The sequence below is a fragment of the Macaca thibetana genome, chromosome 14, assembly GCF_024542745.1.
Source record: "Macaca thibetana thibetana isolate TM-01 chromosome 14, ASM2454274v1, whole genome shotgun sequence".
NCBI lineage: Eukaryota > Metazoa > Chordata > Mammalia > Primates > Cercopithecidae > Macaca > Macaca thibetana.
Window position 1 is genome coordinate 28,456,392 of NC_065591.1, and position 18,225 is coordinate 28,474,616.

At 38.5% G+C, this 18,225-nt stretch overlaps 1 protein-coding gene and 1 long non-coding RNA gene across 23 annotated transcripts in view; one reads left to right on the forward strand and one right to left on the reverse strand.

Annotated features, from left to right (window-relative positions):
- The window catches only part of COMMD9 (COMM domain containing 9), a 1,186,740-nt gene that overhangs the window by 664,856 nt on the left and 503,659 nt on the right, over positions 1–18,225 (forward strand). The gene's annotated exons all lie outside the window — the stretch shown is intronic.
- Positions 7,357–12,101, reverse strand: LOC126936625 (uncharacterized). Its single transcript, XR_007719460.1, has 3 exons — positions 11,839–12,101; positions 8,535–8,702; positions 7,357–8,241 (listed from the first exon to the last, which is right to left on the reverse strand). It is a non-coding gene; the product is annotated as an uncharacterized LOC126936625 (long non-coding RNA).

Here is an 18,225-nt window from a genome sequence, read left to right on the forward strand (position 1 = left end):
TTTCCTACAACTGAAATATCCATCTGTGCTCCTGCCTAATAGGCTGTATTAGTCACAGTGCATAGATTTGAATGGAGTTTTCAAACTCTATGGATATCGAGCATCTCTCCCTCTGAGAGATGTGGGGATAATTCAAGTTTGCTCAGGTCTTCTACACTTGGAAGTTGACTGTATTCTTTTCTCTTCACAAACCTCTCTTGTAAATATTTCTCTCAAACCTGATCCCAGTTAGGTCCAAAGTTAAATATTTCAAAATAACCATGTTCTATATCCTCTCTAAAATGTACTGATTTGTGTCTCTGTGCATCTGTTTCACCAAAAATTTAAAGTAGGCAACATTTCAATTTAGAGCAATATTGGAAAGAAAAGAAAGCCCTAAGTGTTTACGAGATATTACACTAATCCTTCCTTTTTGTTAAGGATGACAATCTATAATTGTAGTTACACATTTGCTTCCTCCGTCACATACTTCAGCCTACCACACAGAGCTCATCATTCACCAGATGAAGTTATTTCCATCTGACTTTTAACACTATTCTTGATGTTTTACAGATTAATCAGTGTTTTCAATACTTTCATTAATTACATTCTGGTAGGGGTCCATAGAATAATTGTCTTTTGATGTCTGGACTCCCAAGAAAATCTCACTGTAAATAAAACTTTATCACAATAAACCCTACACTGCCTCCTAACTTAGTTACAGCTGTGGATCTTAAATTAAAAATCTGGATGATATAATTTGATTATGATGCAGGAACTTGAATTCAGGCACAGGTGCCATGATGAAAATATCAGAGTGCAACTAACTTCTAGCAATATGAGAAAACATTATTGAGCTACTTATGCATGGACAGAATCTGCCCTGAAAACCTGGCAAATCTTCACAAAAGCCAAGAGTGCAATCAAGTTAGCACCATTAAAAGCAGAGCCCGTGGCTTGTACTCCAAAGCATGCACTGTGGGCAATGCCATTACTGGTACACCTGCTCCAACCAGCTGGCAAAACTGAAGTGTGTCTTTTGACTCAGCAAAGTCAGCCCAATGCCCCCAGACATCTGAAAGCTACCAAAACATTGATGTTTATTAAGGAAGATTTTGCTAATGGATCTGCATTTTCTCATAATCATAATAGCATATTTCAAACACGACTCTACCATAGCAGTGTTAAAATAGAATAAGAGTCTTAACGAATCACATCAGACCATGAGGCAACAGCACTACTGTCTTCGGCATCATTCTGATGGACATTTCTGCCTCAGGAGCTCTGAGCATACATTAACACTATAAAATCTGGCACAGACTCAAAGATTCACTGTGAAGGGTACAAAATGGAACTTTACTGTCTATGGGCTGATTAATTGGAATATATAATTCCATAATTAAAATGCCAAGTCAAATTGGTCTTCGGAATGGCAATTCTTTTGTGGAAATCCAACCACTATGAAACTAAAGTACAGCTCTCCTCTCTCTGAAGAAGGGGTCCTCTCTGGTGGAAAATGTGGCATTTGTAGAACACTCATGGAACAGTGAGGGAGGAAAGAAGACTATCTGTAACCAATCTAGTTATCCAAATCAATCCTAAAGATTAAAATAGTGACCTTTGTGAGAACCACATCACCCTAAATCTAGGGTCCCATTGAGTCAGCTTTTCAAGTGCAATTGTTCATCTCAATAAACACTTATTGAGCATCCCGGATAATACAACAGTGTGTAGAAAGGTTTATAAAAAATAACTCTTGACCCCAAATGTTGCAGGTGAGATTTCTTTGGAAACAGACTACAAGACAGAGATTTGCATGCAGGAAGTTTGTTAAAGTATACAAACTGGGATTGATACACAAGAGGGAGTGAGGAAAGCAAGACTATGCAGGGGGGAAAGTTAAACAGCAATGTAGTCACAACAAAGGCTTCAGACGATCCCACAGAGGGCAAAGGTGAATGGTTTGACCCCCTTAAAGTTTCTCAAATTGAGGCAAAGCAGCCAGGTCTTTATAAACCATATTGACCAGCCACTGGGTATGGACAAGGTGACTCTCTTCAGCCAGTGGAAAATTTGAAAGAGAAAGTCAAAGGAATCTGTCAATTACCAATATTTCCAATAATTGGGAAATAGGCATGTCCATCTTGGAAGCAGGCAGGATGATCTGGGTGCCACACCACAGCATGAACTACATCAAATAAGAGTGCAGGCCAGCTTTTGTTTCTGAATCAAGTGGAGGGTCTAGTGATTTTTACGTCACCCAATCTAACACTACAGGAGCTATGAGAACCTAAAATAAGTCACCTAATTTACAACAGAGCAGTAAAAGTTTTGCTGTAATTGTGACTAATTCTTTTTTCCTGGAGAACAGTTTCTCAAAATCATCCTCTAAAGGAGGAAGAAGCAGACTCATAATCTAAGCAAAATAAACTAAGTGTAAAATCAGCAGTGCTATAGGGTAGAGTTTGCCTAATTCTCCACTTCAAATTCAGGATTTCCCTGGCAGGGCATCATCCTGCACATGAGGCGCAAATGACTGCACAGCATCCTGAAATCAGAACCCCTGCTACCTGTCCTGCTGAAGACCAAAGAACCAGGAAAATCAAAGCCACTAACATTTTCTGAGCACTTCCTGTGCGCCTGGTACTGCTATGAGTGTGCTACATGTATTATTACCCATAATCCCCAAAGCAACTAAATGAGGTAGGTACTGTTTTTTATATTGCCATAATTCAGAAGAGGAAACTAATTTACAGAAAAATTAAAAGCTGTTCAAGCTCGAGTGCATGGCAGAGCCCAAACTCTAAGTTAGCAGACCCAAAGAACATCTAAAAACATTGTTGTTTTGGATATTCTCATTTCATCCCTAAAGACACCCTCTGCAGCCTTCTCCTGCATCCCAGATGCTGATTTCTATGAATTCCATCCACAGAGCTCGCTTGTCTCCTAGTTTCCAGTTCAGTTGACCAAAAAGAGTTACCAGCCAGAGATCAAAGGGTATAAAGAGACTGAGATCGAGATATTTCCTGACTGATTATTTTTCCCTGCTGGGCCACAGATTGGCAGTGACTCTTTTCCTCTACCAAAGGTTATTTCTATAGCTAGAGATGTCTCTGGGTTCCAATAACACCACTTCCTCTTTCCCCTTCAGACTACCATTACTGGTTTTGAGACACTTCTTCATCTATTGTTCGTGTCCCTTAACCCTGTCCACAGTTTTTCAAATAGGCCCTTTATTAAGCATGCCTCAAATTCCCCATTTAAGAGTGTCATATGTTTCCTTCTGGGGCCCTGGTGTATTCAGGAATGTAGCTGGATCTACTATGCAGTGACATATACTTTGTTAGAGAGGACCTGGGTCTCATGGACGTACAAGACACTGATAAATTTCTCCATTAAGACAAGGTGATCTTAATACACAGACAGCTCCTTTGTCACTGAGGATATCCACAGACATGGAAGAAGAAAAAACAGAGCAAAGGCAGGTAAGCAGCCAACGTGGCAACTGGTGTTTGTTCAAAGGTGAGATGCTCCATCATAGAGAGAATGTGGCTGAAGAAATGATGAATGTGGACAAGGGTGTCGAAAAAGAAACTAGTACTAGATACTGGGGTCGTATGGACACAGAATAAGAATGTAGTGAGGTTAAATGTAAATGGGAGGAAGTTAACTGTATTTCTCATTTTCCCTTCAGCATTCATTACTGCTGACAGTAAAATGTACTTGCCAATTACAAGCTTCTGGTCTCTTCTAGTTTAATACATAATCTCTTTCAGGTAATTGGCCTTTCTGGATTCCTTTCTCTTTCGGTTCTCTTTCTCTTCTCCAGACATTGGATAGAAGGTGATGCTTGTGTTATGTCATGGGGTGGGGTGAGATGGTGTAGGCGGTTGTGGTGCTCTACTTCTTGTAATGGGCTTCAGGGCTCATAACAGTTGCTGCAGAATGTGTGAGCTGGTGTCACTCCTATGTAGTCAAGGTCCATTGGTCTGCCTACAGGGATGGCTGGTGTCTGGATCTGAGCACTCAGCAAGGGTGGTCTGCCCTGCAGCTCTCCACTTCAGAGTCTTTTCACTCCTTGACTCAGAGACACCCCTGAGAAACTCTTCAACCAGTACCTACAGCAGCCCTCTGTGGCACACAGTAATCTCCTGGCCTCCTCCATGCTAGTGTGGACTCTGGAGAGCCAAGGGCACTATCTCAGTCTTCCTGGCCTGAGCATCTTCCTCCACCACTTCTACTAACGACTTGGGTTTGGGTCCATAGTACCTAAGACACCAGCTGAATTTGGATTCTCTCTGAGGAGCATGAAGTCTTCTAAACTAGGCCAAAGGCCAAGAGGTCAAAACATGCAGATCCGGCTCTAGGATTTTACCAAACTCCAAACTGATGTGGGTAGTTTGCTATCTGTTGCATTCCTGTTCCTTCCAAGGTATGGCCCAATGGAGGTAGAAGTCTCACAGGGTAATGTCAACTCTCACCTCTCACCCTTCTCAGAATCTTTCCCCAGATTTCTCCTCTCAGTACTAAAGTAGTTTCCCATTGTCCTTCTCTATAATTGAGAGGTAACTTATCATATCTTCTTTTCTCTTCCAAATATTCTCTGGTCCCTTCTCTCTTTCTCTTTGCTGGAAAGAATCAGCCCAGACAGGATTTTTCACACTTAGCACTATTGACATTTTGGACCAGAAAATCCTTTGTTGTGGGCATAGGCAGGGATATCCTATGCTTGTAGTATATTTGGCAGCATCCCTGGTCTCTATCCACTAGATACAACTGAAAATGTCTCCAGATATCACTAAATGTGCCCTGCAGGACAAAAATTACTTCCGGTTTAAAATTACAAGGTAGAATTAATAGAAGAAGAGCTCAAGGGGTAAATACAAGAGTAACAAAAGAAGGTAAGGAAAGAAGGAAAAGAGGTAGGAAGAGAAGAAAGGAGGAAGGAAAATAAATCAAGATGTATTTCAAACAATATTCTGCCACTGGGATTCATATTTTCCACTAAGGTCACTTAATCTCACCTGTTTGTCACTCCCTTCCAGAAAGATAGAAGCTATAGTCTAATGGAGAATCTGCTTGTCCATCAACTTCCTCTTTACTCACCCTCATATCCTACTGAGGCAACTCACTACCACTTTCTAAACCACATTGCCTTGCCTGCAAATAAAGGGCATGGGACAAGATCGTTTCTAAACCTTTCTCCCAACTCTGCTAATCTACAATTCTGGTGCAACACTTTCTCTGTTGAAAAACAATAACCTAAATGGTCACTCTCTTCTTGTGTTTATGGGAGCTTTAAGAAGCAAACACGTAAGATTAAGGTGACTTTCTTATACACACAACCATTATCATTTTATTTTCACAGTCAACCTTTTTTTTTTTTTTTTTTTTTTTTTTTTTTTTGGCCTTTTCTCAAAGCTTCCAGGATAAGTGTCTAGAAAAAAATATATCTTTGTCATCCTGAAATAAATGGAGGCCTAACCTCAGTTGATGGGTAAGACTATACCAAGAAATCTGAATGGTGTATGCCTGACAATGATTATTTGGGCCATGTTCAAGGGACCGCAGTAGAAATCCTTCATTAGCACCATGACGTTTTCATTATTGCTGGTGTCAGGAAGGAAAGTGTTGCAAGTATTTGGGGGATAGGGTTTCAACATTTGTCAAATGCAATTACCCAGACGTTTTAGCTCCACAGTTGATTGGAATGCTATCTTCCACTTCCCGTAACACCCAGTAAGTAGAAAAGGAAGCAGAAGGGTAGTTCATAAAATAGATACAGGAATAACAACATCGTGTTTAAATTAGAATGACATGAATGAGTTTGTAATACTTTGAAACCACATAACCCTGAGAGAGCTAAAAGGTCTATTAGAGATAATGAGGCCCGTAGATGTGGTGTTCCAATGAAAAGGAATGAGGCAACATATACATGAATCACAAAACAGAATGCAATCCAAATACAGTTTTAAAACCACAAATGAAATGTTGGCTTAAAGCACTGCATCTCTCTGCATGAAACATAGAGAATTAGGTGCTGAATCTCACTGCTTCAAGGACTAAAGCTAACTAGCTCTTGAGGGGAAGGATGAAATAGGTGAGTTTCCCCTGAACATTATCCCAGATACCTGCCACTCTGGAAATGGGCCAACAGTCCTCCTAATGATCACTCTTCCAATGCAATTTTCAGACACATCACTTGCCACAGAACTTTCATTTCTACTATATCCCAGGACTGAAAAATGTTAGCTGGGCTTCCAGTTTTGTGGCTGCTTGGTTTTCCTGGGAGTCTATTCTCCGTGATAAAGGAATGAGGATTTGCTGAAAAAGAGTGTTGCTGCTATCAGCCAGCAGCATCCAGCATCCATAATCCAGGATTATTTCTTTCTCTTTACTTGGGATCATGATTGCCCTCACCATAAGGTAAATCAGTACAAGAGAATTTCTTAGGAACCCCAGGGCATCCACAGAGTCACAACCATGTTGCTAAAATGGCAAAATATTTAGGTGGAAAATGCCAACTTCATTTTTAAAAAAGGCAAGCAAGAAATTCCCTAAATTCAAATTAAAAAAAAAAAAACTCTATTAAATAAATATCAGTGTCAAATGTCACAAACTGGGAGCCCCATAAGCTAAATTTAGAGCGCAGATGTTACCAAGTTAGTTGTGATGAAAAGAATGTTTTAGAAAAGTTGAATTTGAATACCATTAGAGGGGCATATACATCCCTCCTCCCCTCTGACTGTTCCCTGGCTCTTATACTGACCCACATCAATCTTTTTTGTTATTTGACTAGCCCCTGAAGGTACATGTGTTTGTAAACCTGTGTTTCTCAGGTTTCTTAGTTGCATACAATAAAATCCAAGCAGATAAAAAGCTTTTGTTATAGGATACTAGGTGGCTCATAGAATCACTGAGAGGGCCAGAGGTACAAACTAAGGAGTTACCCAAGCAAGAACAATACTGACCACAGAATCAGAACTGGACACAGCAGGCTCCATCATGTTTTCCTCCAAAGATGGCCACTCCCACCGCTGCTCTGTGCAGAAGGTTGACTGACCCCCTCCTGCTGCAGCCTCACTTGGCTTACTTCCAGGTTCAGTTTTGCTTGGCAAAACCAGGATCTCATGCCTTCCACTGTGAGATTTTACTTAATAATGTGGATTTTAAAAATAAGATGTATCTACCGATTAATTTATAAAATTCTAAAAGAAATGTTTTCAATCCTCTGTGAAAAGGGTTTTACTATTAAAGTAAAAAAAAAAAAAAGAAGAAGAAAGATTTCTTGTTTAACTTAGTGAGACCTTTTTTCAAATGTTAAAGGGGCAGCATTTCACCACCTAACTCCCTAAAATGTGATAGTTTGAACTATAAAGGCACCAAAACAATATAAAAGCCAAATAAATAAAAAGAAAATTAATTAAACAACTACTAAAATATGGAGCCAAAAAGAGATATAGTAACAAACTTAGGCTGAGAGTAGCTACTATAACTGCTCAGAAAATAAACATATTTCCCGGCAGCCAAAGCAAAATGAGAAAGTTAGTATGTTACATCATTCTTATTGTTCAGTAAAAGAACATGTACCGGTTTACCAGAGAAATACACCTATTTCATAGTGTTGAACTGAAAAAAAAATTTATCATAATGTACGTATAGTGAACAACAAACTGATGGTGTCTTTGAAAATGATTTTACAAAAGCTTATCACTATAGCTCTATTTATGGGCATTCTTTATTTCAAAGTTTAAGGAGTAAATTTAAATTGCAGTTTTCTCAAGGCACTTATATAGAGAATCAGAGTAATAAATTCCAGTATGTGGCTAGCTCATGGTGTGCTTCAATGTCATGATAAAGCCTTAAAAATCTGATAAAAATAAAGGGTTCAACTTCTCTGATACTGACATACCAATTTTCTCAGCAGGACTTTTAATGAACGATGTATAACAGTCAAATTCAGACTGGAGTCCTTCCATGCAAGTGCCCTGTGCTGCTGATTGCAAGGAGATGCTTAAGTTCTTAAATGAAGACACCATCACTAGTATTTTACTGAGGAAATTAAAAATGGTAAGTTGCTGTCTGACTCGTATACAGGCGGTACACTGCAAAATGAGAAAGTGTTGTTGCTGTTCTTCTTGTTGTTGTTGTTGTCATCTTCCCAAGCAGTAGTTTTGAATTCATTTGAATACTTGAACAAGGGTTTGATGGAACTACTGGAGTTCTGCATGTAAATCACAGGATACATAACCAGGCCTGGATCTAGGATTTAAAAGAACAAGTTATAGTCTTAGTTCTCTGAAGTCTGTGTGATGTTTGTGACTTGTTCATTCCCCTGAGGCCAAAGGAAAATGGGGTAAGGCTGAGGTTGAAATTGACCTTTCAAATGAGACACTGTGTCAGTTATCTGTTGCTGTATCACAAATTTCTCCAAAATTTAGTGGCTTAAAACATTTATTGTCTCGTAGTCGCTTTGGGTCAAGACTGTGGGAACAGCATAGGTGGATCCTCTGGTTCTGGGCTTCTTACAAGGCTGAAGTCATCTCAAGGCTTACCTGGGGATAGGTTCACTTCTGAGCTCACTCAGCTTGTTGGCAGGATTCAGTTCTTCAAGGGCTGTTGGACTGAGGGTCTCAATTCCTCATGAGTTGTTGGTCTGAGGCTTCTCTTTCTTCCTTTCCTTGAGGTTTCCTTTGTAGGGTAGCTCACAATATAGGAACTGGCTTCATCAGAGCAAGGGAGAAGAAAAGAGAGTGCTAGCAAGACTCAAGTAACTCAAGCTTTTGCACCTTAATCTTGGAAGTAACACCCTATCACCTTTGCTCTAGTATTCTATCTGTTAAAATCAAACAACTAGGTCCATCCCACACTCACAAAGAGGGAATACACAAGATTGTAAATATCAGAAGCAGGGATCATTGGAAGCTATTTCAGAAGCTGCCCACCACAGGTATAGACACAGTAACCTGGGAGCTAAAACAAAGGAAAGTCAGTTACTATAGGAAAAGCTAGAGTCATGGTTTTTAAGCAAATTTAATGGTTAAAGTCTTTTCGAACAAAATACTTAAAACAGGTAAAAGCAGGGTTATCCTCCCTAAAGCATTGAGTAAGGCTCTGGGCATGATGGACACTCATCACAGTGCAGTTGCAGCATAGGCCCAAGGCTGGGTTCCTTGCCTCCTGACACCCAGGGGCTTGGGCACAGGCTGGCAGCATTGGAAATGGGTGCCCACAATGGCCTGATATGAATCACTGCCAGAGGAAGAAGGGAGAGCTGCTCTGATGGAAGATGGGAGCAAGCTATCTTCCCACACAGTTTTTCTCATCCCCTGTGTCAGCCAAAATAATTATGGGTAAACAATATATCTTTAAAAACTTAAAGGAAAATCAAACATTTGTTGAACCTTTGAAACCTAGAATGCCACCAAAAATAGTGTGAAAATCACTGGAGTCACAAATCATATAACAAATGGAAGAGTTAAGTCACATGCAGCCAAAAAGTAGAGATTTAAGAAAGTCAAATATGTCTTTCCAATGGGAAAGGCTAGGCAAATGGGAAGCTGTGAGAGTGGAATTTGGTGAAATGAAGCATCAGGACCAGAATGGAATGGGAAGAGATAGAAAACCAGATCAGAAGCATGTCTGACACTCTCAGCTCAACTGTTGGGCATATGGCTTATCTAGGAGAACATTCTTGAAGCAACGAAACTACACTGGACAGAGGTGAGCTTTTTTTGGGTAACCATATGTCCTGATTTTGCAAAGGCAGTCCTGGTTTGTGCTTGTGCTTTTATCAGTAGCCCTCTTTTCCATTCTCAAAAATGTCTCAGTTTGGAAAAATAAATTATCTCTAACTTTTCTGAATATCAAGCTTAAACAACATACACCTTTAAGGATTGGGTTTTTTTTTAACTTGCCTTACTCATCATTTTCGCCCTTTAATTTCCTTTTGAGCAGTCCCTTTTTAATGATTAATTCTGTACTCAATAACATCTTTCATTCTCTTCTACTAAAACATTTTACAACTTTCCATTTAGGATTGGGGTGTAGTTGGATAGTCAGAGTTAGAATCTTTCAACTTGAAGTAACCTCAAGGTTACCTAGTAGTTAATATCAGCAGAATTTTTATCCAGATCAAAACATTTAAGTGCTAATTGGCTACATATCACAAGGATTCAAGCCCCCATAACAAGAGAAGATGAGCACTGGATGAGACTTTAAAGAGAAACATCAAGACATAGCCTCAGTTAAGACCTGTGACGGCTATTGTGGGGTATAGACAGAAGGATGCTTACTTGATAAGTCAGGGAAAGGCTTATTCACCAGGCCTTAGCCTATGTTCATTTTTGGAATCTGAGCTGGGGTGGAAACATTCCAGTACGCATTTTCATTATGTTAATTTTTATCTCTTGTTCAATAGCTATATTCTCCTATGAATTTGTGAGTCAGATGCTCTTGAATTTGAGTATCCCAGGGAGGGAAGCTTAGGACAAGACACAATGGGGTGAATTATAGTTTCCAGGGTTAGTAATAGATACTGGGCAAAGTCATAAAATCATCTGGGACTCAGTTTCTTCATGTATAAAATGGAAGTTTTAAGCCAGGCAGTCTAGATACGTTTTTCAAGTCCAGTTGAAAACCCCCAAGTTTACAACAGTGCATTTGACCAAACATTTTGAACTACTTCCCCATGCTGCAAAATGTACAGGTTCTGGAACAAACATAGATTCAGTCTTTTTCTTCTAGGAGGTTACAGGTTAGTGGAAGAGATATATTGTGGGATATTAAAATGTTGGTAGTAAACTTAGATTTCTAAGAAAGTCATAGAAGTAACTGGGTTGGCCTGGGGTAATCAGGTAAAGCTCCCTAAAGAAAGGAGCAACAAAACTAACTCTTTAAAAAACATATAGAAGTTGGTCAGGCATGGTGGCTCATGCCTGTAATCCCAGCACTTTGGGAGGCTAAGGCGAGCCGATCACGAGGTCAGAAGATCGAGACCATCCTGGCTAACACAGTGAAACCCCGTCTCTACTAAAAATAGAAAAAATTAGCCAGGCACGGTGGCAGGCACCTGAAGTCCCAGCTACTCAGGAGGCTGAGGCAGGAGAATGGCATGAACCCAGGAGGTGGAGCTTGCAGTGAGCCGACATCACATCACTGCACTCCAGTCTGAGTGACAGAGCAAGACTCCATCTCCAAAAATATATACATATATATGTGTGTGTGTATATATATGTGTGTGTGTGTGTGTGTGTGTGTGTGTGTGTTAACCAGCAAAAAACAGATGAAGAACAACATTCTAGACAGAGCAAGCAGCATGCATGAAGTCTCAGAAGTATAAACAACACCTTGGAATAAGGATAATCAAGTCAGTTCAGTAATAGAAGTTTATACAGTCAGGCTGAAATACTCTGTAGACGCTGGATTATGCAAAAACTTAGATGCATACTAAGGAAGGTGCATGATGCCCTGTACCGAAGGCTGAGCTCTTGAAAGACCTTAAGCAAGGGAGTAACATGCTCTTATATAGATCTAAACCAAACGCAACTCAACCTGGGTCTCTCTTCCAGACAAGTGTCTCTTGAATGATTAACAAGAGACCAGGATGAACTCAAATAAATATTCCAGGGCCAATACAATGTTCACAAAAGTATACCTGAGAGAAGTACAGCGGACTGAAAAGTCATCTAACAGGTAACATAATAGGAAAGGTCTTTACTTTGGCCAAATTGGTATCAAGAAATACAAAATATTAGAATTAGAAAGAACTTTCAGGTTGATTACATCCAACCCTTTCATTTCAGAGAAAAGGAAACCGAGACCTTGGGAAGAGAAGTCACTTGGTCCTCAACAACTTACCTCTCTTTTCATCACGTTCAACCTTCAGTTTCATGAGGTTTGTGATCAGAGCAAAAGCCCTCTTGTCTGGCTTAGTTGATACCTTCAGACAGTCAATTATTTGAAAATAATAAAGCAGACCCTCCAAAATACACATATACACCTTGATATTTTAACTTAAAATGTATAGGTGTACTTTCACTCTCCAATCTTTCTATGCAGATTCAAGGTGTTCCTTTGAATAGATAGATACACAGTAGATGCACAGGTAGAGTACTCTATCTTCTTTCTACAACAAAACATAACCATAACACATCATGTAATATTTACAATTTTGGCTTAAAGTAAAGCAAGAGATTGAAGATACTTGCAAAGGAAGTAAAGCAAGCATCCTTCCAATTTTTTTTTCTAATCCTCTAAAGTGGTCTTACCTCTAATTCAAAAGCAATTTTATTTTTATCAAATCATCTTTATCAATGATTTTTAAATCATTCAACTTATTTTTTAAAGAAATTATATTCCCTTTCCGAAAAAATCATTATCTTAAATTACAGAATATAGTATAATGAATACAATGACATAGAAGGGTTTGGAACTAAGCACAACTGCGTCTTGGTAAGCACGTCACTCAATTTCTGAGAGGAAAGGTGTGAGAGAGGACCAGGTAATGGCCCAGAACCTAGTAGTGGGCAGCACATGGTCATCTATGTTTTAGAGAGAAAGGATTGAGTTGATGTGCTAAGTAGGATAAGCACAGATCAGTTAAGAGAGCTTCTGATGAATTTATTTTGATAGATGCGTTCTATATTCTGAGTTGTGATTCTGGAATGATCAGGGGTGAGTGTTTTCTTGTTTACCTGATGTCACTGTTCACATCTTAAAAACTTGATTCTCCAATATAATTATTCTGATGTTTGATGCAACTCCCTTGTATCATTCACCTGAAAAGAGAAGCTATCTTTCCACATGGGCTATGAATATAAAGAAAAAGAATTCTATGCATAATATTGACCCAACATTGACTGATAAACAGAAGGAGGTTTTAAAAAATAATGGGATTTGTATTACAAAGTATTCACTATTGATTCATTTAAGTTTCCTGTTCTTTTTGTATTTTTTAGATGAACATCTTAGATAGCAAAGTCAAACTTTATCCAAACAAGATTAGATACATATCAATGTCTCTGTTTTATTCAAGCACAATACTAAAACTGATAACTTGAAAAATGCAGCGTCTTTATCTGGGTGAACAGCATAGGTCTGTGATATGGTAAGTTCATTACTTGTGAAAGGCTCCCCAGTCACTTCCCTTGTTCCCAAACAATATCTGGTTTGAAGTTTTGGTGACTGGGTATTTATAATCAGCAAAAAGAAAACATGCTGGGCTTCACCTTCAGCAGCAACAAACTCAGAAGAAGGCAGCACGTGGCACGTATTCTCCTGGTTCCTAAAACCCGTGTGTACCTTTGAATTTCTCAATTTAAAGGCAATATTGAAAAATGATATGTTTCCATCAAGGGAAACAAGATAACAGAACATTCCAGAACTAAAATATAGGTGCTCTGGAGAGAGACTAATGGTGGGTAATTTGACCTGAGGAGAAAAGACCAGCTTTTAGGAGGAGTGTCATCAAATTCTATAAATTAGAATCTGGCAATTCAAAATCTAAGCAGAAAGCAGAGGTTGTCTCAACAAAACACATTTTCTTATTAACAATAATTTATGCTGAAAGAACCTATATATTTGAAAAATCTGTCAAATAACTGTAGGGTAGGAAGTGGGTTTGGTTAGGCAAGGTATAACAAATGTTAGAGGGAAACAACAGGTACAATTCTCAATTCCTCTTTAACTTTAAGGAAATTGATGAGAGGGATAAGCCTACTAAAGTCTGTCAAAGATCCAGTTGATAATATGGCCCCTGGATTCATTTAATTAACATTTTTATATGTTTGCTATATGCTAGCTTCTGTGCTTAGGTATTAGAAGTACAAAGATGGGCCGGGCGCGGTGGCTCAAGCCTGTAATCCCAGCACTTTGGGAGGCCGAGACGGGTGGATCACGAGGTCAGGAGATCGAGACCATCCTGGCTAACACGGTGAAACCCCATCTCTACTAAAAAATACAAAAAACTAGCCGGGCGAGGTGGCGGGCGCCTGTAGTCCCAGCTACTCAGGAGGCTGAGGCAGGAGAATGGCGTAAACCCGGGAGGTGGAGCTTGCAGTGAACTGAGATCCGGCCACTGCACCCCAGCCTGGGCGACAGAGCAAGACTCTGTCTCAAAAAAAAAAAAAAAAAAAAAAAAAAAAAAGAAGTACAAAGATGGAAAATAATAATAGTTAACTATTTTTTAATACTCAGTATATACTCAACACTGAGTATAATAATAGATTAGCAAGTTATCATTGTTTAATTCTTCTAACAATCCTAGGAAGTATGTATTATTATTATTATGTATCTTTAGCAGATAAGAAAACAGACTTTTCCAGGGTCACAAAATTAGAAAGCAACAGCCTGGATTTGAGCTTGAAGAACATTAAGTCAAAGACTAACTGTGTAACACTCTTCAATATCACCTCCAAGACAAGGTCTTGCACTCAGAAAGCTTGCTACTTACTGAGTACAGGATAAACAAGATTTGGCTCGGAAGAGAAAACCAAGGAAGAGAATAGCAGGAAAAAACAACAGTAAGTGTTTCAAAACAACATTTCCAATCTTATTATACCAGCATTTTCCACTAGGACATGAACGGAGCCCATACTAGAATTGTCTGAACAACAAGAAAGTAAAGAAGTTCATTGAAGAATACACCGATTACATGTTTGAAAAAAAAAAAAAATTGATTCAATTCCTGAGCACCTAACTAAATGTACTCTTTACCATTCAATATTTTTCTTCCAGAGTTTCTTACTAGGGAAATTGCCATTTGGAAAGTAACAAGTTAGCAGGGAAATAGCAAATAGCTAGGAGCCAGGACTAAATCACTTCACAATGACATACATCACAACATCGTGTTGTACAACTTGAATACATATAATTTATATTTGCCAGTTATACCTCAATAAAGCTGGGGAAAGTTAATTAATAAATTAATTTTTAAGACACATATTTTAGATGCAACTGTGCCATTTACATAATGTATAACATTGGGAAAGGTAACTTGGCTTCTCTGAACCCTGAGATTTCTTCACCTGTGAAATGAGAACTATGCATTCTTTCTAGAAATATGAGTTATGGACTTACCAAAAAAAAATCCCAAAACACCAAAATTAAGATGCCAACCACTAGAAAGAGGCGATAACAGTGTCCACCCAGAAGGTTGTTATAAGACTCAAATGAGGTTAAGGAAAAATTGTCCAGTCATTCGGAAATGCTTGATACTCACTGAGCCAGGTGCTAGAGATATTAATACAATAATGAACAACAAAGCTTAAACTGTAGTCTCCAAATACATGAATACAGAACAATATTAGAAGTTTATTACTACTAAGAGAATAAAACTAAAACTGGGTAACACTGTAAGAGTGACAAAGGGGAGGGGATGGCTTTAAATAGATTTGTCAGGAAAGGACTCACTGAGGAAGTGACATTTGAGCTGAATCCTGAATGATGGAAGGGAGTTGGCCATGGAAAGATCCAGAAGTAGCCAGTCTAGGCAAAGCAAGCAGTAAAAGCAAAGTCCCCAGAATGGAAACCAGATTCTCAGAAACAGAAATGAAGCTACTGGGCCAGAGCACAATAAACAGGGGGACAGGGTGGGAAGGGGAGATTAGAGAGAGAGGCTTTCAACTGATTTCCCATTGCTTTGTGCACAGGGAAAGTATTATACCCAACTGTAATGGACACCAGTGGAGAGCTTTGGGCAAGCATGCAACACAACTTGATGTACACTCTCAAAAATTCACTCTGGCTGCTGGGAGAATGGGAGGGGTTGAGCAGCCAAAAGTGAAAGCCAAGCTCAGGAAAGAAATAAGGGTGTCTTAGACCCAAGTAATAGCAGTGAGATAGAGGGACATAGACAGTGTCTTTCCATGCATTATCGAAAAAGCTAAGTATGTTGTTGATGGTTTGAATATGGGGTAGGATAAGGAGGAAAAGGAAAAAATCAAAAACAATATCTTCTTTGAAGTTTTGGTCACTGGTAGTTTGTGGTGCCACTTATTGAAATGGGGAGGAGATTTCTACTTTAGTCATGTTAAGTTAAAGATACTTCTTAAAGATATTTTAGTGGAATATGCTATTCTGGGGCTCAGGAGAAAGGTAGTAACTGATTATACAAATTTAGGAGTTCTATACACATTAAAAAGTGGTAAAACCACCTTCCTATGTGATTTTAATGACAAAGAGAACAAATGACAAGAAATGTGGGAGGGAAAGGCAGACCCTCAATTTTAGTGCAACTCTTAGATCATCAGTTCATTCAAACATATCTTAGTCACATATCGCCTTTGTAAATATCCAGTCACTTAATGTTTGTGTGTTTTTTCATTTATCTATTTGTCTCCTAGCTCAAAAAAAATTTTAAGGCTGCTTTGACAATAACATATCATATGCTAGATTTTTCTACATATTGCAATAGCATTTGGTCTGTTTTCTCTCTCATCCATATGACAAAGTAATAATTAGCCTCAATACTGGTTATTCATCTGTGATTTGAGCTTAAGTTTAGCCAAATAATTACTGAGACAATCAATTTGATAGACTCAATTTAATTTGAAATTTTTAACTTGTGTGTGATTGAAACAACCTGGCATATGAAGAAAGACAATACTGTTACTTTCCAATAATGTCTAACTCTGTACTTTTCTAACTAAGGTATGAATATTTCTAACAATATAGAGTGGTGTACCCCAGGGATACCAGAAGTCATAGCATAAACATATTTCAGAAACATTGTTTTCCTTAGACAATTTGGCAAGCAGATAGATAGATAGATAGATAGATAGATAGATAGATAGATAGATAGGGATCTTTTCTATTAAAAGAAGCTCAGGCATGTTGCTAAGTGGAAAGCAGACTTTGCATTACTTAATATAAAACATAATGCTTCCAAAAACTATGGGACTAGCAGCAGGCCACTTCGGTCTGTTCACTGTCGTTTACTTCTAAGGGGCTGCACTGGTTTAATTTTCTCTGTGCCCTTCAGAGGGTAGAAGTTTTCTCTCAGCACTGCAGTGAAATAGGGGAAATTTATTCCGATTTTCTCCACATCTGACCTGAGGAAGAAAGTTTTCCAAGTTGGAAAGTTACAAGTCAAAGTATCATCAGAAAAGGCTCAAAACTCTAAGCTCTTCTCACAAGTACATCTTTATTGGCATCACAAGAGATAAAGGGAAAATCAGGAAAACAGCCTGTGAATCCCAGCCCTCTCCTGTAAGCCTATCCTTGCACTTTATGATTTGCAAGTTTGTTCTTTGTTATTATTCAGCAGCAGCCATGCTACTCAAAAGTCAACAAAGATCGGGCGTTTAGGGAAAAGAGAAACCCAGACACATGTTTCAAACATGTCGTGCTGCTCTCAGGTGGCTCACTGGCTCACCAGCTGAGTCATGCATCTTCTCTTGGCCTGTTCTTGCTTTGGGACTCACCCGCTCTTTACACACCAGAGTAAGGAAACAAACAGCAGAGATGAAAGAGAAGCCAGTAGTAGAAAAAAGGATTCGTCTGGCTTTTTTCCATGTATTTGAATGATGAGTCCTCGGAATCTGTTGCCTTTTTTCTACTCTGGGCTTTAGCAGGACTAGAGGGAATGGAAATGTGCCCAGATTTTATTTCTTTTAAAGTCCTATGAAGGCGATCTCATAACCTTACCTCATGGACTCAAATACAAATAGCAATGTCTTGGCCAGCAATCACAGAGTGAAAAAGCTACAGAGGACAGATGTTATCACATAAGATTTTTAAAAAATTTTAGGACTTTTAAATAACAGTTTCTTATTCCCAAGTCACACTTTGTGGTTTTTATTCTGTATGCACTACATGCTGAAGTTTTATTTCTTGCAAAACAATGGCTTATGTGATTATTCTTTTTGAAATTATTTTTTCTTCCTATGGACCTCAGGTGCATAGACTTGGATTATTCATAATACAATGTTGTCATTGGGCAATGCACGGTTTTATTTTATTTTTATTGATTCATTTATTTATTACTTAGAAATTAATATGTAAATACATATGTATGTGAGAGTTTTGCCACATACATATGTATTCTTAAATAACATATTGTTTTGTAGTTTGTTTTAAGACATTATAAGAATCATGCCACATTATAGACTGTCTTCTGGAATTTGTGGTTTTATTCATCATTATGTTATCGACACTCATTTAGGTTATTTTATATTGCTATAGATTATTCATTTTTACTGCTATGTAATATCTTATATAAATTGCAATCTGGTTTTCCATTTTCTT